Source organism: Lepisosteus oculatus, chromosome 11 (assembly GCF_040954835.1).
Source record: "Lepisosteus oculatus isolate fLepOcu1 chromosome 11, fLepOcu1.hap2, whole genome shotgun sequence".
NCBI lineage: Eukaryota > Metazoa > Chordata > Actinopteri > Semionotiformes > Lepisosteidae > Lepisosteus > Lepisosteus oculatus.
The window spans coordinates 21,603,031-21,627,819 of NC_090706.1; the positions used below are offsets into that span (position 1 = coordinate 21,603,031).

A 24,789-nucleotide genomic window follows, 5' to 3' on the forward strand; every position below is an offset into this window, starting at 1 on the left:
GAGCAACTCTATAGCACAGTCACAGGTACGGTGAGGTGGAAGCGAAAGAGCCTTCCGCTTATCAAAGGCTTGTTTCAGATGCCTGTATTGGGGCGGGATGGTAGAGTGCTCCTCCATAGAGGTTACTGCAGCAGCAACCTTAACCGGCTGACGACAACAGTTGACATGACAGGAGTGGCTCCAGGCAATGAGCTCGTTCTTGTCCCAGGAGATGTGGGGATCGTGCTTCTTGAGCCAGGGAAGACCTAGAATTACCGGGTAGGCAGGCGAGTCCAGGAGAAGGAGTGAAATTTCCTCAACATGAGTAGCACCAACTGTTAGAGAGAGAGAGACGGTCTGCCATGTAATCTGTCCAGGTGCAATGGGGGATCCATCCAGAGCTTGAATACAGATCGGGGGTGAGACCGGAGCCAGGGGAATATCCCACTTCTTAGCAAAAGTGACGTCTATAAAGTTCCCCGCTGCCCCTGAGTCAACAAAAACCAAAAGGGGAAGTTGTGCGTCAGCCCAAGAAATTTCAGCTGGGAATAAAGGGCCTGACGATTTTTGAGAAAAAACAGTACTACTGACTCTAACAGTAGGCTGCGGAAGGGTTCGAGAGGGATAAGAGGGTCTCAAGGGACAAGCAGAGAGAAGGTGATCAGGTGCAGAGCAATAGAGACACAGTCCCTCCCGACGGCGCCTTTCCTTTTCCTCCGAGGAAAGGGGTGCATGATGCCAAGTGGGCACCGTGGGGGTAGTACCTTCAGGACGGCCAGGACTGCTTCCATCATGACTCTCTGCTCTCCGCAGCCGAATGCGGGTGTCCAGTTCAACCACCTGAGCGATCGCCGATTCGAGAGAGCGGTTGTGAAGTGGCGAGAGCACCAGGTGGTCCTTTAGATCTTCAGAGAAACCCTTATAAAAAAGGCAAATCAGGGCTTCAGGGTTCCAGTCAGACTCCGTGCCGAGGGCTTGGAAGTCAGCCACATAATCATTCAGAGATCCATCACCCTGACGAAGCGAGGCGAGCCGGAGATGAGTCAGGTCCGGGTTGACTGGAGAAAAACGTGCCTGGAGCTGGTCAGCAAAAAGCTGGAAATCAGCAAACTGAAAGTCTCCCCTAGCAAGCAACACAGCTGCCCAGTCCAGAGCCTTGCCAGTGAGCAAGGAAAGGGCGAAACTGATCTGCTCCCAGGGAGAAAAAAATGCTCAGGATGCAACTGGAAAGTCAAGGAGCATTGCGCAATAAAACCCCTACAGCCCGCGGTGTTGCCGTCATATCTTTCCGGGAGAACAAACGGTGAGGCTACGGGAGAGGTGGGCGGGGTTACAGGGATTGGAGCAGTGGTCTGTGCTGGAGGCGAAGGGACGGATGAGGGCGGAAGGCTAGCGACGTGATTGGAGAGAATGTGAAGCGAAGATTGAAGCTGGGTGAGAGCTTGGGAATGGCGATTGAAAAGTGAGCAAAAAGCTTGTGTAACGCTGCTCTGTAGAGGTGAAAAGGATCCGATGCAGATGCAGGAGTCGCAGGGAGGTAAGTAAACGTACCGAGCAAATCCAGGAGCTGAGTCGTAGTCCGAAGGCGAAGGTAAGTCGAGATCCGGTAAAGGCACTGGTGGTGAACAATCCAAAACGTGAGACAGAATCGTAGTCGAAATGAGAGCTACAGGGTCAAATCCAAAACAGGCAATGATAGCAAACAATCCAAAGGGCGAGACGAGATCCGAAGTCCGAAGGCAAAAGGTGCAGGCAGAATTCCAGGAAGGCAAAAGAGGGGTAAGAACGCTAGGCTGAGCAACAAGTAGAGAACTCAATACCGAGCAAGGGGAATCAGGTACGAATGGTATAAATAACCCGTCGTGCCGCACGGTAGAGCAATTGCAGGTGTGTTAACTCGTGCGGCGGCGCTTGTTAGTAGTAATCCGCTGCTGGTGCTGATTGGCTCGCTTACGTGTTGATCTCCGCTGGCTGGTGATCGTGACAGCTTATGCGTCCGCGGGATCCATCTTTGGGCTCGGTATTCTGTTAGGAATCCCTGGTGGGAAGATACAGAGATCCTGTGCAGACGCAGGCACGGGTGATAGATGAGGCAGGCGAACAAACCAAAACGAGAGGCAAGGTCGTAGTCAAAAGGCGAAAGGCAAGTCGTAATCCAGGAAGTTCTCCGGTAGCAGACAGTCCGAGGCGAGAGGCGTGGTGCAAAGTCGAAAAGGCAGAAGGGGAATCCAAAATCCAGAATAAACGAGGTACGGGGAAAAACGCCAGGTAGAGCTCTCAAGGAGTAGACTCAATACCGAGCAGTGGGAAGCAGGTGAAGAGGGTTTAAATAGCAGTGCGCACCGCACAGTGAGTGTGCGCAGGTGGTTTAACTCGTGCGGCGGCGTTTGTTAATAATCACCCGCTGCTGGGGCTCATTAGTTCACTTACGATTTGGTCTTGACTGCCTGGTGGTCGTGACACTATACATAAGACCCCTGTCATTTCTCAGTTTTTAGAGAGGGCCATTATTCCACTGGATAACAGGGGAGATCTGTGTGATCTGCCACAGGGCCATGCATTTTGGGACTGTACTTTCTTTGAGGGTCTGGTGCTCCACTGAACCTTCAAACGGCACCAGGGATCAGATTGTTTCACGAGAGGTCCAAAACTGCACACTGCTTGGCTCTTGGAATGTTCCTCGGGAGTGGTAGTTCAGCAGGGACTGTGCAAGCCAGAACACCCTCAATCAATGCCAATAACATCAGACCCTGTGCCAGGATGATGTTCAAGCTTTCATGCTCAGAGATATGTGACCCCAGGATGTACCACTTCACCTGTGGCTTTGAACTCTCAGCAGCCTGCAAAGGTACACTAAATTGTGGTATGATAGCAAACAACACTTTTTCTATCTGGGCATCTCCTGGCATGGTCTATATAAGTATGAGCTATGCTGGTCCCCTTTGACAGGAATAGGACTTATTTCCCCCTAGAAGAGTATTAAATCATTGTATTAAGGAAATTTATGAATATCTCCATTTGCTGGTATTCACTTTATCTTTCTAGCAATAGAAATGTTTCACTTTTTGAAATATAGAAGTTAAATTTTCACTGGATTAAAGATTTGTTAATATGATTGTTTCAATAAGTACAGAAAATTAGTTTTGTTCTCAAATATCTCATTAACATCTCCTAGGTGATCTGAAGCAGAAATATAACTTTTGTGGTCAACCCTTTCTTACAAGAAAAGCAACTGCAATGATGGACCAGAAGGGACTGGATGAAAGAATGGAAAAGGACGGCAAAAAAAGGGTGTGAGTGTGAGAACAGGCCTGTCCATGAGTCCTCTGTATGTGAGTAATAGTGTGAGATTAGTGTGAGTAACAGTGTGGTATAGTGCTAGTGGGTGTGCCAGAAAGTACACATAGTAGAGGAGCCCTGGAGAACGTTGAATTGGCATTGTACGAAAGAAATTACTTTTCTAGCAGCTGACCTGTTATAGTGGAGTGGGAAGCTCCTGGAGTGTGTGAGAGCAAAGTGAGAAGCTCCATGGGTGAATGGACAAGGAGTGGGAAATATCAATGTAAGACCCGGCCTGGTGACATCTGGATGTTATGTCAGCCGCTGAAGGCAGACCTGGAAGTTCTGGCTGAGTGGTTGTGAGAGAACTAGTATCCATCCTTGTGTAGTGTGACAGCAGAGGTGGAAGCAGTTCCAATACGAAGTGTACGTCATCTGGGAACTGAGACTCTAGATTAGAGTGAAGGACCACTCAATTATGATGGAGGCTTCAAAACTGAGTGAGGGATCAGGAGGTTCCATTTGAGGTGATTATAAGAAGGGAGGATCCTAGTGACAGCAGGAAAGGCCTCAAGAACAGAAGCCTCAGTCATTGCCATATCGGTCTGCCATTAGTCTGGTTCTTGCCAAAATGGGATTGACTGAATAGAGGACCTTCCACTGCTGCTCCACAAAAGCTAGGGAGTGAGAGCAAGAGTTAGAGGTACAGTCCGGTGAGCCTGGAGAAGCCCAAATGATTCACTGATGGGAAGAAACCTCTTGATGATCTCAAAGGAGATCTTAATAGGACAGAAGTGTTTGCGAGTTGGAGACCCTGGCCCTGAGAGTTTGCAAGTTGAGGGCTCCGAAATCTAAATATATGTGCTTCATGCTCCATGGGTATTTCTCGAAAAGAGTAGGGGTGTAACCCCACCGTCCTGTCCAAATTTTCCATTGGCCCTTATCAATCATGGCCTCTTAATAATTCCTATCTATAATTGACTTCATTACTCTGCTTTCCTCCCCACTAATAGCTAATGTTAGTGGTGAACATTCTGGCGCACTATGGCTCCCATCGCATCATCCAGGTGGGTGCTGCACATTGGTGGTGGTGGAGGGGAGCACCATTACTTTGAGTGGAGTGTCCAGAAAAGGGCTATATAAGTGTAAGCATGTATTATTATTATTATTATTATTATTATTGTGTCCTGGTTGTGTTATTATATAATATTATTATGTGTCCCCACTGTGGGGGCCAAGTTTATCTCTGAGGAGAGTGCATGCACAGTGCAAAAAGAGCATGTAAAAGTAAAGAAGAGTACGACAATCCCCAGGTTGAGATGGGCATGTCTACAGCAGGGACCAAACCTGTTCTATGATGACAGTGGTGGCCAAGACCCTCATGATGTCACAATATGTGTTATATTACTATTGTTTTTGTAGATGGTAACATTAAGAGTTTAATATACAGTATACTATATGTATACTGTTTCATTGGCCAATTTCAGGGCTTATGTAATGGAATTTGTAGTATAAGATGAAACTATCACTGCGATAACAATCACCAAGAATACCAAGTATGTTTAGACCACTCACTGTCAAGAAGCTGACCTTTTAGCTTAATAAGTTGTCATTTATTTTTGGTCAGAGTAGTTTGGCATTGCAGTTCAACTCCCACCGCCCTTTCCGACAGCCCTTTTTACATCTGGTGATAAGGCATGTTCAGCATCTTCAGATTTGTAAAAAAGGGAAGAACAAAGGAGCTGAAACTCCAAATTAATTAAAAAAAACATTAATCTTGATTCTCACCATTATCATACATTACTGTTCCATACTGCCACCTTCACAGGGCAGATCTTCAAAGGTCCAGGGTTATTACCATTTATATTGGCACCAGGACAGAAAAATGCATACATCCTTTCAGTAAATTTGTCTTTGAAAGTGTAAATAGGTGTCATGTGACTGACATCAGAGAATGACACCTCCCCCCTCTCATAGTCCAACTGCACTCTGATCTTCCAAGGTTTCCTCTTCAGAGTCAGCTGTGTCCGTGGAGTGATCATGGCTATATTATCCCTGGCGCAGAAGGATACTGTCCAGAATCCTCCCTCTGGACTCCCAGATATCTTTCTTTTTCTGCTGACCGATTCTTTGGCAACTTCCAGGATCCAGTCGATTTTATCTCCCACCTCCAACTCCCAGAAGTGTTTTCCGGAGATAAATCCCTCACAGCCCAGGACAAAAACAAAGTGATCAAAGCTCTCTGGGTTGTCAGGTACCTCCTGCATCTCACACTGGTCAGATCGGCAGACAGGGTGAGCCAGGCATACGCCGTGTTGGGGTCCAGAGTCACTGGGGCTGGATAAAAAAGAAATTAACAATTATCTGGGTGTGAAAATGTGCACATTTTGTAATGAAATTTCAGGAGGAGTGAAGACAGCCAAGTTCCCTTTCATTTCTGGTGCTGTGACGTGTAGACATCACTTCCAGAAATTCTATAAAAATCACACCAAGCTTCTCCCTCTTCCTCACATTTGATTTTTTTTCATCCCTCCTGTAGGGTTCTGCATGGGTGTCCCAACCTCCTCTTCCTATGTCTCGGTATATAGCCCTCAGTCAAGTAGGTTAAATCATAACTCTTTACTTTAACTTGCCAATAAATATTCATAATCAATTTTCTGGATTTGGAGGTGCTATTCCTTGGGAAGCTGCATTAAAATAAAATGAAAAACCAATGGCTTGGGTAACATTAAAAACCTCAGAATAAACTGCTTTAGCTTTTCACATACAATATATTCCTCGGGAGAACCAAAGGTATCAGAATATTTCATTTTAGATCTAACAGTTATCAGTCACAATAATGTCCATTTTAACTTGAGGATTAAAACTGAGAACTAAAATGGCAATTATGTAGGATATGCAAAGATTTAATAAGTTATTCAAACTTCATGTAACATTATTAAAGCTCATAAGAATGTTTAGGTATAACATTGCACTTAATAGTGTCTAAAGAAGTCTTATTTAAAGTATAATATTAAAGTCCTACTGTCCTACAGACCCTTGTTGCTTCCTAGACCACAGTGAAAAACATCCTGAAAACTTGTCCAAAATAACAAAAATAGTCAGAGCACCTTCCTCCTTGAATCATACATAAACTAATTTAGCAGAGATTTCATTGTGAAGGCTCCAGCTCTGTAACTCCCCACAATTACCTTAAAAGCGTACAATATCACCTATCACAAAAAAATAATTTACAAAAAAACATTATCCCCACACTTTCTTTGTAACAGTTTAACTGATTCACTCCTCATTATGTGTGTGATGTAATGGCTTAGGCGTGTGCCTTGAATGTCTGAGGTCGAGGGTTCCAACCCAGCTGTCACCATGAGTTTTAACAAATAAACATTTCTTTGAAAAACTAAAATAGAAAATATTATGGACACTATATTGACATTTTTTATATTTCTAAATATCACAACATGTTCGAAGCTAAGTGATTTATTAATAACAACGAATAAATTCAAACTGGTGCTGAACTGTCACTACAGTATAGCTTGTGGAAAATATGTTTATTTGTCCTGCATCAAAGTTTAACTCTTTCAGAGGGCCCTACATTACAAACTCCAACCGTTTCATTTTGTCTATTGCTACAATATCGACAGCAATGTAGTTTAAGAATTTTGACTACTGTCAAAATTGATGATCGAGTTATCAGTCTGGGTGTGAGTTTCGACTGTTTCCTGCCAGTATTGGTTTTTCATTGGAAGGTTCACCTATTCTTCTCGTACATGAGAATATAGGGGGGAAGGCAAAGTGCCTGTGGTCATTTTTTTCTGACAGAGTTGTGTCGTGTTGTGTTTATAAAAACTATGCTAAACAGCCGCTTGTAAGAGCAAGGTGACTTTCTGCTATCTAAACCATTTATTACAGCTTTTAAAGTCACGCAATGTTTGAGTTAGGCAGGAACATGTCATTGTATTTTTTATTTCATTTTTTAAAATAAATATAAGGTAAGGTAAATATAAGGTAATATAAGGAGGAAGCTGGAGGAGATGCAAGTCGATGCCTCCATGACCTCGTGGATCACCGACTACCTGACCGGCAGACCACAGTCTGTGAGACTTCAGAACTGCGTGTCTGAACTGGTAGTGAGTAACACAGGGGCACCTCAAGGGACAGTTCTTTCTCCATTCATCTTCACCCTCTATACTTCGGACTTTAAGTACAACTCAAAGTCATGCCACCTGCAAAAGTTCTCAGATGACTCTGCAATTGTGGGATGTATCAAGGGTGAGCAGGAGGAGGAGTACAGAGGACTGGTCAGCAGCTTTGTGGAGTGGTGTGGGGTGAACCACTTGGAACTGAATGTTACAAAGACAAAGGAACTGGTGGTAGATTTCAGGAGGAATAAGGTCAAGCCTACTCCTGTCTACATCCATGGGAGTGGCGTGGAGATGGTGGACTCGTACAAGTACCTGGGAGTGCACATCGATGATAGACTGGAATGGTCTAAGAACATCGAGGCCATCTATAAGAACGGACAGAGCCGACTTTACTTCTTGAGGAGGCTCAGGTCCTTCAATGTGTGTAGTAAGATGCTACACATGTTTTACAGGCGGTGGTAGCGAGTGCCATTTTCTACGCAGTGGTGTGCTGGGGCTCTGGGATTAGAGCAGTAGATTCCAAAAGGCTGAACAAACTCATCAGGAGAGCGAGCTCTGTCATTGGGTCTGACCTGGACCCCTTGGAGGTAGTGGCTGAGAGGAGAATGATGTCCAAACTGGAGGCCATCATGGACAACTTCTCCCATCCCCTCTATGACAGGCTTGCAGGAATGAAGAGCACGTTCAGCAATAGACTGATTCATCCACGGTGCGACAGGGAGCGCTACAGGAGGTCATTCTTGCCGTCTGCCATAAGACTGTACAACGCATCCACCTTGCGTCTTGGCAGAGGCAACAGCGACAGTGACCTGTTTCTGGACTAAACGCATATACACATCTACTGCTACATCTGTTCTCTTTCTTTTTCTTTTTCTTTTTCCCGTTTACAACCACTTTTGTGCAATATATGCCAGGGACCTGTGCAATACATTTATATTTATATTTATATCTATGGTTACATCTATATTTATATTAATACGTGTGATACGATTTTCTGTGCACTGTTCTGTTCTAGTTTCCTCTTGTGTGTCCGGACTGTGAGTAACTCTTGTATTGTATTGTATTGTATGTATTGTACTATTAGTATATAATTCGTTACACTGTGGCCGTGTTGTGTGTGTCAAGCTGCTGTTGCACTGCAATTTCCCTCACGGGATCAATAAAGTATCTATCTATCTAACCAGCAATCAAATGTCCCATGTTCTCTTAGCACTCGTTTTTCCATACTGTAGTTTGAGTCTTTGTGCAAGCTGTAAATTCTTTTTACTTCTTAATTCAACATTTGAAACACTTTAATTTTGCAAACTTAACACTTAGCATTCTGTACAGAAATAAAATCATGTTTTCTACAGGTGTTAAGCAGATTTGCAGGTTACTGACAAAATAGTGCACGTCCACAAGATCTAGTACCTGGTACAGTTTTTACAAAAAAACGTATTTTAAATGAATCAAATCCCAGGTGTTCTATGTCTGCGGAACACCTGATAATCTACTGTAAAGCTTACAGTGCTTTGTGTATATTCTAATTGCAGTGGGGGCAGGGTATGTGTGAATTGGGGATCTGTTTTCTTCACACCTGAAACATCGTTTTCTCTGAAAGCATTTTCTCCCCTTTCTAGCTGATCTTTTGCTGCCTACGCATGCTTAAACAGCTCCCTAGGTGAATTCTCGTACTTGACTGAGAAAGCTTTAGAGAACTTTTCATTTTTATTTTCAACAAATTGTAAATATGACGTTTGCATTGGCATTATTAATTTTTCACTTAAGTGTATGGAGGAGTGTCAGCTGTCAATAAGAGCACCCATAGGCTAGGCAAACGTTTTTTTTCATTTTTAAAAGAATGAAGCTATAATGAAGATTTGAGCTATTAAAGCTATAAAAACAGGTTTAAATAGTTTATAACCACTTTTTATAAACAAAAAAATATTTTTCTGAAAACTCTCTTTCTGATTTTTCTTCCCCATGATCATATTAGAATCTTTGTGTATGCTGTAAGTTTTTTTACTATTAGTAATGAATAATATTGCATTTAGCACTATAATAAATTGTTGCACCTTTCCCCACATCTTGTAAAAATATTTTTTCATTGTTCAAATATACATTAAAGCTGACTATCAGAAAATAAGTTAAATACAAAATTAAAGGGAAAATAGGGTAAAATATAATTCAAAATATGTTGCTAACAATGTTAACTGTTTATAAAAAATAAAATGTATTAACTAAGGAATAGGATGGCACAGTTGTTAGCATGCTTTTTGTATGTTTTTTTTTCATGAATACAACAATAGTACCAGATGTCTCAGTGGCTTTCAAAATTAAATTATGCATGCAAAGCTGTGAACTAGACACATAACTAAGCTATCCATCCATTTCTAATGGTGGCAAACTGGTTAGGGTTGATATCTTGCAGCACTGGGGCCCTTGGTTCAACTCCTGCCATCCTGTGTGTCTGGAGTTTGCATGGTCTATCTGAATTCCATGTGTTTTCTCCATATGTGTGATATGATTTCCTCCTTCAGTCCTAAACATACTGGTAGGTTAATTTACCTACAGGAAAACTGGCTCTGGTGGGTGTATTTGTGTCTGGTTATCTGTCCTGTGATGGACTGGCATTATGTCCAGGGTGTATTCTGCTTTGTGTCCGTTGCTTGCTGGGATAGGTTCCAAATCCTCTGTACTCGATAAAGAGATTAGAAAATGGATGGAAGTAAAGGCACTGTGTGGATGGAACTATACACAGTGTTAGAAACTCACTATGAGATATGGCAGCAGCTCACTGAGGATAAATATTTTATAGTGCTGGCTTAAGGAAACAGCCTTTCCACCTCTCTTGCACATCAGTATCCATACCTAGTTAGTTATTTAAACAAATTGCCTCTGAATATAAATATCTTAAGATGCTGGTTCTGTGGATCAGTATCAGCTACGTTTGCCTTCAATTCATGTGCATCCAACACACAATTAAATGCTAGAAAGTACACAAAATGTAAAATACAAATCTCATTTCAGTATCTATGTAAACATACAGTCTGTTAACTTCATCATCTTCCTCTGCAGTCTGTAACATCTAATGTCATTTTGTTAAAAGTATGCCTGAGCCTATGAGGAAGTGATCTTGTTATCAGTGTATTTCTCAGCTTTCCCCAAATTATCTTTTTTCTACCTACATCTCTTGTCTTACATTCAATTCAACTTTATTGTACTTAAACTTACACAGGTGCATAGTATAATGAAAAGTGTTTCTCATTAGTCACTCAGGTGCAGTATATAAATAGGACAGAAGATAAGACAATAGACAGTTACACAATAATAATAACAGTAACATGTAATAACATAACATAAATAACATGTAATCAAGTAATCAAAACTGTGCAAAATTCCACAAACAGAGAAAATTTAACAGGACAAAAACAGTGCAAGGTAATTCTTGGAACAGTGCAAAAAAAAATAGTATGGTTAAAAGTAGTATGGTTAATCAATAAATATTAAATGTTATTATGCCTGTTACAATTTTACTGGGCTATCGAGGGGACAGTACAATTGTGGCTTACATGTGTGTGTGGTGGTGTAGGAGTACAGTGGTTGTGGGTACAGGAGGATGTTAGGAGAGATCATAATAAGGTGGAAGGGAGTGGGGGCGTCACCAACTTGACAGCTCTGGGGAAGAGGCTATTTTGGAGACTAGTTGTGTGCGACTGGAGTGACCGGAACCTTCTGCCAGATGGTAGGGGAATAAACAAGTTATGACTGGGGTGAGTGGGGTCAGACATAATTTTGGTGGCTTTTTTCAGACTCCTGGTGTTGTATATTTCCTGGATGGATGGTAAGGCACTGCCGATGATGTGTTGGGCAGTTTTGACCACCCGCTGTACTGCCTTACAGTCGGATGCAGTGCAGTTGCCGTACCAGACTGTGATGCAGCTGGTCAGTATGCTCTCCACCGTACATCTGTAGAAGTTGGTGAGGATCAGTGGGTGAAGGTGTATTTTCTTCAGCCTTCTCAGGAAGTACATCCTGCAATAACTCAGCCAACACTTAAATCCTGCATTAATTTGTTTAAATCACAAAATATCATAAAGTATGTACTATAAATACCAGCCATGTAGTACTCTGCATTGTGGAATAATAGTTTAATAGAATAGATCCTACATTGTCGGATTAACGCAGAAAGGTATATGCTTTCACTGAAACGTGGCTGAATGCATGCGTCCTGGACACCGCCATCCAGCCAAAGGAGTTCACCATTTACCGCATGGACGGAAACCAACAAGCAACCGGCAAACACAAAGGAGGAGGCGTCTGCTTCCTGGTCAACAGCAAATGGTGCACTGATGTGGAGGTAATCTCTAAATACTGCTCACTCAATCTAGAACACATGACTATAAAATGTCAACCCTTTTATTGTCGAGAGAGTTTTCCATCACTATTATCACAGCCGTTTACATTCAACCTCAAGCCTGCGTGGAATCAGCACACAGCGAACTCCACGACATTATCAGCAAGCACGAAAACTCCCAATCAGAAACGGTGGTTCAACAATGACATTTGCAATAAAATAAAAAATAGATCCACCGCGTTCAAATTGGGGGATGAAGAGCTATACAGGAAATCATGGTGTTAGAGAAAGCCATAAAACGCACTAAACGGAGTTACAGAGTGGGGCTTGAAACGCAGTGCGCTGACACCCAGAGGCTGTGGCAGGGATTACAGTCAATCACAGGCTACAAGGGCTGCAGTCAGGAGATCAACACGAACAACACATCCCTGCCGGACGAGCTGAACCATTTCTATGCCTGCTGTGATGCTCTGAACACGGACACTGCTGAGAAGATCCCAAGTGTACAGGGCGAGTTCTGAAACTCTCAGAGCAGGACATGCAGAAGACTCTGAGTAGGGTAAAAATCCATAAGGCTGCAGGGCCTGATGGGATACCACCCCACATCCTCAGGAGATGTGCAGCCGAGCTGACCACAGTGTTTACTGACATGTTTAACTCCTCCCTGTCACAGTCCATTCTCCCCACCTGCTTAAAAAAAACTACTTTTGTTCCACTCCCCAAAAAGGCAAAAGTGACATGCCTGAACGATTACCGCCCAGTTGCATTAACATCTCCATTAACATAGTGATGAAATGCCTGGAGAAGCTGGTGTTGTCACACATCAACTCCTCCATCACAGAGTCCCTGGACCCCTTGCAGTTTGCCTACCAGAACAACAGATCAGTTGATGATGCTGTCTCCCTGGCTCTACATACAGCCTTGGAACACCTGGACACTAAGAACTCGTATGTGAAAATGCTGTTTGTGGACTACAGTTCAGCATTCAATTCCATCATACCCAGTCAACTGGTGACAAAGCTCAGGGGATTAGGTCTGTGCAACTCTGTCTGCAACTGGCTGCTGGACTTCCTAATCGAGAGACCACAGGTGGTGCAGATAGGTAATAAAACATAAACACCACTCACCCTGAGCACTGGAACACCACTAGGCTGCTGTCTGAGTCCAAGGTTGTACTCCCTGTCCACTCAAGACTGCACAGCAAGACACAACAACTATACTATAGTGGCAGTACAGTAGCAGTTTAAAATTATTCGTTGTTATTAATAAATCACTTAGCTTCAAACATGTTGTGATATTTAGAAATATAAAAAATGTCAATATAGTGTCCATAATATTTGCTATTAGTTTTTCGAAGACATGTTTATTTGTTAAAAGAAAACTCATGGTGACAGCTGGGTTCAACCCCCCGACCTCCAGCATGCAAGGCACACGCCTAAGTCATTACACCACAAACATAATCATGTGGGAATGAGTTAAACTGATGCAGACATTTACAAAGAAACTGTACTATTGTGATAATTTGAGCTATATGAATATAATTATATCGTTCTTAATTTCTTTAGATATGCGATTGCATATTATATTCCCTATTAATCAAATTCTAAAAAGTATGCGTTTTTTACTGCAATAACGAGTGTTCACAGAAATGGCTAAAATCATTTTAACTTTTTACAAAGTATATAAACTTAATATAGTCAGATGGAGCATGTAAAAAGTTTTTCAAAAGAACTACAGTACAGTATGTAACCGAATGAAAGACTTTGATGCTTAAAATGTTTAGGAAGAAAGTGGAATACTGGTGTGTATATTTTATTTAAACTACCAATACAGGCCATAATATGTTTATGTTCCTAAATTAATATCGTTTATGACCTTCAGATGCGTTATGCTTCTTTTTATGCTCAGCTGATAAAATTTCCCCAGAATGTACTGCATTTCATTCATCAAGAGCTCTCATTTTACTGTTGTGACAGTGCCGAGTGGGAGGTGCCGCGGGACGCACCAGTAAAAAGTCAAAGCCCCAGGTGAGGGGACAGAAGCACTGGTGTGAAGTTAGCAGGGACAAAAAATAATGCCAAAAGAGGTGAAAATAAACATAAAAGGCAAAAAGAAAGTGTACAGCTGTGCCTTGTGACCTCCAGGCTGGGCTTGTCCTATTTAACGAGGTCCCTTCAGGGAAAAAAAAGAACCGCTAGCGGTTCTTCAACGGTGACCAGACTGGACTTACCTTATTGAATAAGAATAAGAATAAGAATAAGAATAAGAATAAGAATAAGAATAAGAATAAGAATAAGAATAAGAATAAGAATAAGAATAAGAATAAGAATAAGAATAAGAATAAGAATAAGAATAATTCCTTACACTTATATATCGCTTTTCTGGACACTCCACTCAAAGCGCTTTACAGGTAATGGGGACTCCCCTCCACCACCACCAATGTGCAGCCATAGTGTGCCAGAATGCTCACCACACATCAGCTATCAGTGGGGAGGAGAGCAGAGTAATGTAGCCAGTTCATAGAGGGGGATTATTTGGAGGCCATGATTGGTAAGGGCCAATTGGAAATTTGGCCAGGACACCAGGGTTACACCCCTACTCTTTTCGAGAAGCGCCCTGGGATTCGTAATGACCACAGAGAGTCAGGACCTCAGTTTTACGTCTCATCCGAAGGACGGCGCCTGTTTACAGTATAGTGTCCCCGTCACTATCATGGGGCATTAGGACCCACATGGACCGCAGGGTGAGCACCCCCTGCTGGCCCACTAACATCTCTTCCAGCAGCAACCTTAGTTTTTCCCAGGAGGTCTCCCATCCAGGTATTGACCAGGCTCACACCTGCTTAGCTTCAGTGGGCTGCCAGTTGTGAGTTGCTGGGTGTATAAGGCCAAAAATAAAAATAAAAATAAAACTTGTTGGAAAGGAACAGCCTTCCCCAGTGGTACTGCACAGTGAGACGGGTGAAAAAAGAAAAAGAAAAATAATACCTTATGTGGGACTGTCGATGTAAAGCTCCCCCTTCTGGGGGTGTCCCTGCTCATCCCTTCGGGGTGTGTTCAGTGTGCCTTTAGTTCAGGACCTGCCCAGCTTTGGCTCATCATCTAAAAGCCAAGACAGCTGGGACTAAAAAGGCGAAGCGTCCCCTTCTACCGGGGCTCCACCTCCACACTGGGCATGCCCCCGAGTAATGCCACATTGTACTTAGCTAAGCCTTTAATTAATAGAGGGTGGGGTGGGGAGCTGCATTGTGCTTGCTGTATAGTGATGAGTACAGATTAATTTCATGTGGAAAAGCTGAAAAAAACAACGTAGTGAACACAAAATCAGATACCTGAACAAATTTAAAGTTAAACAGGGATTTTTTCATTCTTCCTACTTTCCAGCATAGAATAAACCTCTACTTGTTCATTTGTAATTAATTTTTGTTTATTTTTTTTCTAAAACATTGTCCCATCAGATTCAATTAATCTATCTCATGGAACAACTGTCAAACAAATCCAGAATCCCAAGGATCACTTATGAAACTGGTCATAAATAAGACTAAAAACTATGAGCAGAAATGTACCATGGAAATCTGGTGATGAAGTCATATCCTGTAAAAAATTAATGCACTTGGAGGATCTCTGTTATTTCCTTTCTAAGGTCCACTGGTCCTCACAAGTCATAGGTCTGACACAAGTCAAATATGGTTAATTCTAATTTAATTAAAATTCCCTTGTCCTGCCTTTTGCAAGCTTCCCTCACCAGTACTCACTGTATTGCACAATCCTCAGCATCTTCTTCTAGACTCTGTACTTAAGGCAGCTCAGGTGCTTCAAAACATCAGGGCTCTGTAAAAACATTCACATGTTAATCTTGTCTTTGGTTTGGAGTAAATTAAAAAAGCAACAGAGTCAAGCAGTTCAGATACCTGCTCTTTGTGTTCTTGTAATTCTGAAAAACAAAACAAATACATGTCAGCAAAACACCAAACCCTTAAGTAAACAAATCAAGTTATTTAAAAGAGCAGCTAATTCAAGTCTAAAATATTTAGTGAGACTGAAAGAAAGAGCCTCTTTTTCTTTCTTGTAGTGTTCCAACATGACATATGAAAATAATAAAACAGTGTAGCAAGTCCTAAAATATAACAGGTCTTTCTGTAGACACGAGACACTCTATTCTGTTATCACTCAATTATCTGTTCACAGAAAACATTTGCTAGGAGGCATCTTTATCTCTATCTCATCTTTAATCTCCTATGCCACAGAGTTCAGGATAACATTGACTTTATACCATCTAGATGTGCATTTCAATATAATTGTAAGACCATAGGATGGTAAAACAACAAATGTAAAAATACAAAAACTGGTTATTTCTATTTATTTTACTTAGTTGTTTAATGCTCAATAAGTTTTCCAGTTTACATTTTGGAGGCATTATTGTTTCATATCTAAAAATAAATATGGACCTTTTATAAAGGCAAAAGTTGCATTCTCAGTTATTGTTTCTTTAAAATAATAGTAATATGAAATACTATAATGGAATCACAAAATCTGAAGTGTTCTCTTATTGCTTTCTATGAATGAATACAAGTAGAACTGTACTGAAAGCCATTTGTTTTTAATTACACCCAAAGACTGCAGTCCATTTGCCAATAGAACAATATGCTTTGAAATAAGAAGAATACTCACCTGCAGAAATGATTCATCGTTAGCTCCAATATCATCACTTATAGCAATAATTGTGTGTGAAAGGGACAGGATTTCTCTCGTAATGTTTTGAATATTTTTTCTCATCATCTGACTTTTCCACTCTTCATCTCTCAATGCAACTATCCTTGCTGCCTCTTCATCTTCAAGAAACTTGTGTAGTTTGTCAAACTCCTCCTTTATCTGCCTCACTGTCTGGTATGCCTGGGCCTACATCACAAACCATTTTAGAATATGTTAAAAAGTATCTTTATGTTTTTATCCTGGTTCCTTAGTTATTGCCACATTTATTTATGTGCCATTATTGAATCACTTTGATGGTTACTTTTTAATTGGCTTTTCACAATTTTTTCATACTAAAATGTGCTGTACTTTGATATGAAACTGAGGTTTAACACTGGGTTTTAGAGAATTGTATTCCTCACTGCACAGTTAATAATCTAAGACAGGGGGTTATTAACCTGGGGTGCAGGAAAGACGTCCACAGGGTACAGGAGGAGAATATAATTAAGCATAGGATGTTCTCCCATTATATACATTTTTTCTTTATATTTGTATAATCTGTTCTTTACTATTTAACTAATAATTAATTTATATTAAACTGAATTTAACCATAAAGTTTTTAATAAAACCCAAACTTTTAATTAAAACCATCACACCCCTAAATCTAAAAATGTTGGTGTTATCAAGGAAAAGGGAATTTTGACATTTTTTTCATAATACAGTATATCTTTCAGCTTCACATTTCTCACAGAATATCATGTCATCCAGAAGGCTTTTTATGTGAGATTGTTTTTTTTTGCAACACCATCATGGAACCATCATTCTATGAATGTATCAGAGAGTCTTGAGGTGATTTAACAGGCTCAATTTGAGGCACCAGAAACTTTGGAAACATGGAAACCAATGCAAAACAATATCTGGAAGCATCTTACAAAATCATATTTTTGATCACAAAAGAATAAGAAACATGTACAGAAAATTAGATAAATATAAAAGAGGAAAACTAGTATTTAATAAGTTGTATCCTAACCATCATTAAATTATAGTTACCTTCATGTACAGAGCTGTGTAATCACATTCCTGTTTAACATCATACAAGTGTTTTAACTTGTTTTTCAAGGAATCCAGTGCCACTTTTAGCTTTTCCTGAAATTAAATGAAAGAAGATGAATGTTCCCTAACTCATATTCTCTAAAGCATCAGCAAGAATGCAAAAAAATACTTAATTCAAATCAAATGTCATTACAACCCATTCCATCAGCTTCTAAATGTTAAGGGTTTGGCTAAACTGCAAGTGAATTCTGATCACATTTTTACAGTTTTCACCTACATGTTTATTTGGATCTTGTTGGACACTTGTGTCTGTGTACTGTATGCCCTGCAACTGTCTGGCATCCCATCCAGGGTGTATCCCAGCTTGGGGCTGTTGCTTTCCGGGATAGACTCCAGCAACCCCCTTAACTCTGGATTAAGTGGTTAGAAAATTGATAGATTTAGGGTGTAATTGTTAGTGATCAAATAAAATTAATTGATATTTCTACACACAAAATTTAATTTAATACAGAAAAGGAGGACACCCTTCAAAACAAAGTAGGCGTACAAATATTATAATTATTTGATTAACATAATATAAAATATAATTCTTTGATTAATACACAGTAGAAAAACTGTAATTTAAATAGTTTAAAATAATTGCCAGAAATTCCAGTTAAATAACACAGGTATGACCACTCATTAGAAAACTGGTAGTACCAAAGTGAGAAAAGGGTTTGTTGTCACAGAGTGTGGCAAAATTCTAGGAATAAGAGAGTAAACTTGTATTTTACAAATACTGATAGTAATGCAAACAACTTAATTCAAACTTAAACTAATTCAATTAAATATCAGAAACATAAAGCATGAAAAAATAATTCATTGTCCTGAGCTGTTTAAAAATGAGAAACAATTAACAAGAAAAGGAATAAACATTTTATCAATAAACTTTGATCAAATAGAACACAAAGAGAATTGTCTTGTATGTACAGTATGTTGCTAAAGTACCAAAGACAAGTAACTCTCAGTTTTTGAGTTGGTAATAGAGGCGCCAGCAGCAGGATCATAGGGTCAAAGCTGTATCCTTTTTAAATCCACCTATCCATCCACATCCACACAAACACAGAGAGAACATACAAATTCCACATAGCTTCCTCCCAAAGTCCAGAACTGATTCTAAGGCTTTAGCTCTGTGAGGTAGCAATGCTAACCACTGCACCTCCATGTCACCCACTTTTTCAATCAGTCAAGAGAATTAGTTCAACAATTGTGTTATTACATCACAAACATTTTGAATGTAAGGATTATCTATGGGTTTCCTCTAGGTACTCTGGTTTCCTCCCACAGTCCAAAGACATACTGGTAGTTAATTGTCTCCATTGCCTGCCAGGATGGGTTACAGCTCCCCCTATGGCACTGCATTGGATAAAGTGGATAGAAAATGAATGGATGGATGATTATGTGTGGCAAGCATAGGTAATCCTTCTTAAAGATGCAAATCCACTCTCTCAAAAATGTGCAAGCTAACTTGCAAGCAAGTGAAATGCACAGAACCTCCTCAGACATCAGTGAGTATGCCAGAAGGCCAGGCTCCTCACCACATCTTACAGAGAATTCAGCACTATCAAACTGTGCTGTTGTATATGTGTGAATGTACAGTATTCACTGTACAGTGTACACTGTACTGTACAGTGTGAATGCACTAATCTGCCACAGTAATCTTTAGGTTCATCACCACATATAATTGAATTTTCATTTACCGACTTTTCCCATTGTAGCTCTAAATCTGTTTGCAGAAATGAACAGTTTTAGAATTTAATGATCTAATTTTATTTATGGGTGTTTTCACACAGCATTGGGGGACCATAACCTAATAGGTCCACAGGGATTTTCTAGTGAGTGAGCATCTAACATCTGATTGGGCCAGAGTCCTTGTCACTTTGGATCAGCTGTTCTGACTCCAACAAACGTATAGCAGAAACATATATCATACCTCTGCTACTACAGATGTGGTGTGAACTAGTGGTGGAACAGAACAGACTTCATAACTTCAGTCATCTAATTATTTATACTAGATGTGGAGGTGGGGTCGCCATAATTCTGTCAAGTGACCCTGAACATGTCAAATTCAAGTTTAACATTTTATTACCATAACAGCTAGTTGCATGAAGTTTGGTTCAGTGAGTTCATACAATTAAAGACATACAAAACAAATATACAACATAAAGCCAGCAACAGAATGCATCCACCCAACATTCATAAATCATCCTAAACACACACCAAGTAACAAAATAAATAACAGTGAGATAAATAACAGTGAAGCCTGATGGAATAACAATGAGCCATCAAAAGTACACACTGTTATGGAGAAGGACAAAACACTCTCAATGAGAGTTCTGTAGGAAAGGCTCATTGCTTCCTCTGACACTCCAAACTTCTTTAAGTTTCTTTGGTGAGCTTTTGTGATCATGGTGGATGTGTTAACCTCCCATTTTAGAGTGTTGGAAAAGGTGGTGCCCCGGAACTTAAAATTCTCCACTATCTCTACAGCCTGACCATTGACTAATGGAGATGAGTGTGCTCCCTTGTATCACATAAAGTCCATCACAAGTTTGTTTTTCTTGATTTACTGACATTTACAGTTGTTATAGGTTGTTTTGGCTGCACCATTTAACTACTTCAGCTATTTCGTTACTGTATACAGACTCATCATTGTTTGTCAGTGAGGTTACATCACTGTGCGACTCTGAACCCTGTAGACAACTGTGTCTGAATCCTGGAAGGGCACACCAGAACTGCACTCGTCACTTTAGCACTTTGTCAGGAGGCATTCCGTGCTCCCAGATTATGCCTCAAGTATAACTTGCTTCATTATTTTTCTCATTAACTGGTCTACGCAGGCAGAGGAGTTTGAACTAGAAATGACCGATTACTTTCAGAGCGCTGAAGACAAAATGTCTGCATAGTTAATATTTAACTACAAACATTGAGCTCAACATAGTGGATTACTGTGTACAAAACATTGGAAAATTAACTAAAATGCAAAACAAGTTTTTCAAGTTAACAAGGCGGTCTTGGCTAAAGAGTAAATTTACTGAAAAAGTACCCATGCCATCAATGTTGTTGGTTATTTATGCCTCACACACTATCCACTACGCATCATAAAACAATGTTCTAGGCATCCCACTCTTAAAGGGTCATTTGTTGGCACTTTCTTGTGAAACTTGAAAAGTCAAAGCTTTTCATTACAACTATTCCTTCACTTTCACCACCTGGACAAATAAAAATGTTTTTTTTTTCATTTTCCTCAATATTTCACCAACCTAACAGAGAGATGAGAAGTACTTTCATTTGATAAGATTTACTGTTACTCACGTACTGATCACATTGAAGTACTAGTGTGGAAGATATAATGTCCAACATTTTTCAAAACAAAAAATGACTATAAAAATAGTTTGAAAAGCCACTATGCATTAAAGTGCTGAAATGTGCTAAAACATCAGACATTCATGTTTTGCCTTCATTCTCTTATTTCATTTCCTTTGAATTATTTTATCAGAATAACCATGTGATAACATGTAAGTACTGCTGGCATTTTGCTCCTCCTAGCTTTATACTTTCATGCAAACATTCACATCCCATCCCTTTAAATAATAATATGAATTAAGCTCAAAACTATATTTGAGTATAAATACAACTGTTCATGCTTAATAATACAGAAAGCTGGGCTATTATAATGCTATTATATAATTAATTTAATATCATAGCATACATTTGTTTGTGAGATAATTTTGGCAATATTATGCTAATGATTCCAGGTGAATAAACAAAATTCATACAAGGATACCCCTACGTATGTGGCATTTGATAGATGTTTTAAAATGCCAAGATTAAATACTATTGGCATCACCCATCTTTGAAAAAAATAGCGAATCTCTCACACTCTCTAACTATCCATCAGCAGTAAGTTATTCATTCCTGGTAAACGTGATGGCGATCTGGAATCTATTGCCGAAGCACAGGGCATTTAGGTGAGACTACACATGGGATTCTCTTTCTCTGTAGCAGTAAAATTACTTTTTCATACTTTAAAGTCTATCGCAGCTTCCTCAATTGGACACAGCTTATGTCTTCTATGTCTTTTGGAAGTGTGACACACAAAGCAAAGAGCTTCTTCATCATCCAAACAGAAGAGCTTCAGTTTTTCACCATGGACATTACACATCATCTCAGACTTCCCTGCAGGATTCAGGCTTTTCTCCTTCACCAGGCACTCAGCTACATTCTTTAAAACCAGGCTTACAGGAGGGTTGTGCAGAGAAGACATTCTCCTGCAAACTGGGCACTCCCGGTTGGGCTTTGTTTTCCAAAACTGCTGTAGACAGGCTTTACAGAAGCTGTGGCTGCACTTCAGGACAACAGGATCCCTGAAGATCTCACAGCATACTGGACAGGAGAGCTCATCCTCCAGACTGCCTGAGCATGGAGCCATTTTTCAGAGAGATACAATCAGTCTCTCTTTGTTTTGACCTCTAACATTGTCCTTGTTGCTGTCCTTGTTGTACACTGGTTATCTCTATTTCAAAATAAAGATATTCCTCCCACTTTTTTTGTTCTTGAAAAATGTTATGCTGATACAAAGGTTACACAGATGTCCTAAAATGACATACAGAGAAAAATATTTTTAGTACTACAAAACTATAACTACTGCCAACTCACAGCTGTTGAAGTAAGAAGTGTTCTGTTCTTCGGCTTCAATGTTAACATTTGCATTTCATGTTTACATCTAATAAATTATTATTTAATTGAGATATTTAGAATAGTTCACCATACAATTTCTTTGGTGGTTAAGCATTTATATTTTGTTATTTAATGCTTGTCTGATAGTTGTGGATAATTGTGCATTAGATGTATATTAGTGCTTTGTATTAAATACTAGATCCAAATACAATATATAATACCACACAATCAACACAAAATATGCTATCCTTAAAATGATTAAAATGTCTATGAGAATAAGTTGCACTGCCTTTAAAGGATAATTTTAACAGTTATTATACCAAAACCTACAAGAACAGATTGTTTTTAAAAAAGTAATCAAACAAACAGTAGCTTGTTTAACTGCTAGTTGTAAAACACTGAAAGCTGTTAAAAAACATTAAATCTTCATACATTAAAAAATCTTCATAATGTTTCTTAAATGATTTGTCTTGTAGTTTACTTTGTAATGTCCATTTAAAAATGTTCCAGATGCAATGTTTAACATCAGTGTATAACATCTATAACAAACTTCCTTTGCTTACCAGCTAGTTGTCAGCCAGCTGGAATGTATTTCTCAATTCAAGAGCAAAACTACAACTATTTCACACTAAGCTAATGTGTATCAGTTGAGAAAGCCTCAATTTCTTTGCTCCTCCTCTTTGAAGATAAGATGCAAAATTAATTTTCTTGAAAGGGAAAGGGAAATACTTAGCACATTACTAAATCGTACACCATGAATATATCATTAATATATCATACTGCACACCGCATTTAGTCTATATTTGCAACAGAAATTAAAAGTAAAAATAACTTAATATGATTCCTGTATGTGTTTTATCATGTGTCTCTATATGTTCTTTATTATTACAACTAGAGTTATAAATAAGAGAATAGAAAATAGTAAATAAGGGTAAATAAGAGAATAGAGAATAGATAATAAACAATTACACCCAAATACCAAACAATACGCATGAGATCTGAAATACAGTAAATCAGAGGCAAAGTAGTTAAAACTATTTATTAACAATAACATTTACACAAAACGAAATGATGTAAATGCAAATGTTACACAACATACAATAATTTCCTAAAATAACTTAATTACTTAGCCAGACTATGATCTCCAAGACTGATCAGAATAAGGTCCTCTCACCTGGCACACTTCTGTTCATTCCTTTTTCCTCTGTCTCGTTGATCGATTCCTTTCTTTCCTCTCTTTCTTTTCAGGTCAATTTCTCTCTCTTCTCCCTGTCTTTTGTATGTTATGTTCTGATGAAAACTCTTAATGATTTGCCAGAAGTTAATTACTATACTAAACAAGAAAGTTTCCTTTGATCCTCTGTGTTTATCGAATCAAGCCCAGCTTGTACTACTATGGATAAACTGGAACTCATTGTTTTTAAAGTTTCATTACAACTTCCTAGCTGTAACAATACAGGGTAGCAAAGTATTGAGCATAAAATAACTGAGTCTTTCATAAAATGTGTTCTTTTTATTCTCTGGCACAATTCTGATGATAGTGTAAAAATACTGTAGGCCAAAATTATGTCAAGATGGACAAATATGTATTGATAATAACATTGTTACACAATAGTTATACTATGACACATAGGTACAAACAGTAAATTCCAGAGTCCTAATTCCTATAGACCTAGAAAATCTGTCCTTTAAATCCAAATACACAAGAAAACACCCTAAATAGAACAAAGAGAGAAAACCTGCATCTTAAAAATATAGACTTGTAAATTAACATAGACAGAAACCTAAGATGGGACAAATGTTGTGACACCATTCATAAAAAAAGGCCAAAAGTGGTTCTTTTTTGTTAGGACACTTAGCTATTTCAAGACAGATAGAACTATTTTTATTCTTTAATATAAGTTATTTATTAAAAGTATCTTAACATACTCAGTTGTTACTTACTCATGTCTCAGTTGAATGTTTGGTAACATCAGTACCATTAATTGTAATAGGTTGGGAAAATTAGTGAAAATAAGCGGCAAAATAATTGGGGCAAATCAAATCAACTTTCAAATCAATACTCTCTACAAACAAAGGGTTGTAAAGAGCTTAATTGAGTGTGTGTCTCATGTACTTCATTGAGAATTTACACAACTCCCATTTGGGAGATACCTCTTTGTCCCCAGGTAACAGACTCATGAAATCTTTAATCCCTGCTCCAATATCACCCTCGAGCAAAGTAACTCTCTTATCTCTTGTAACACTATTGTGCCCTTTTCTCTTAAGCAAGTTGGTCTTCCTTGTTTTTATTGTTGTATTGTTCTGTGCTGTAAAACACATTTCACCCAGAGGATAATAAAGCTTGAATTAAATTACACAGGACTAAATCTCCTTTCTCTAAACCACAGATGACCAACTTCACTATTATAAGTAAATTTCCTAAAAATAAATAAAACAGCAAGCTCTCTTATTATAATACTCAGATAGCCTAGCCAGAAACTGGTTCCAGCACTGATTAGAACACAAATCGCTCACAGATCAAACTTTGGGGGAAGAGGAGGATATCATATTTACCACTGATGTCAATTTACTACAGATGTAGTATGAT

The 24,789-nt window shown here is 39.3% G+C and overlaps 1 pseudogene; it reads right to left on the bottom strand.

Annotated features, from left to right (window-relative positions):
- Positions 1–4,875: 4,875 nt before the first annotated feature.
- On the bottom strand, positions 4,876–21,951 carry LOC102686137 (E3 ubiquitin-protein ligase TRIM39-like; annotated as a pseudogene).
- Positions 21,952–24,789: the final 2,838 nt, after the last annotated feature.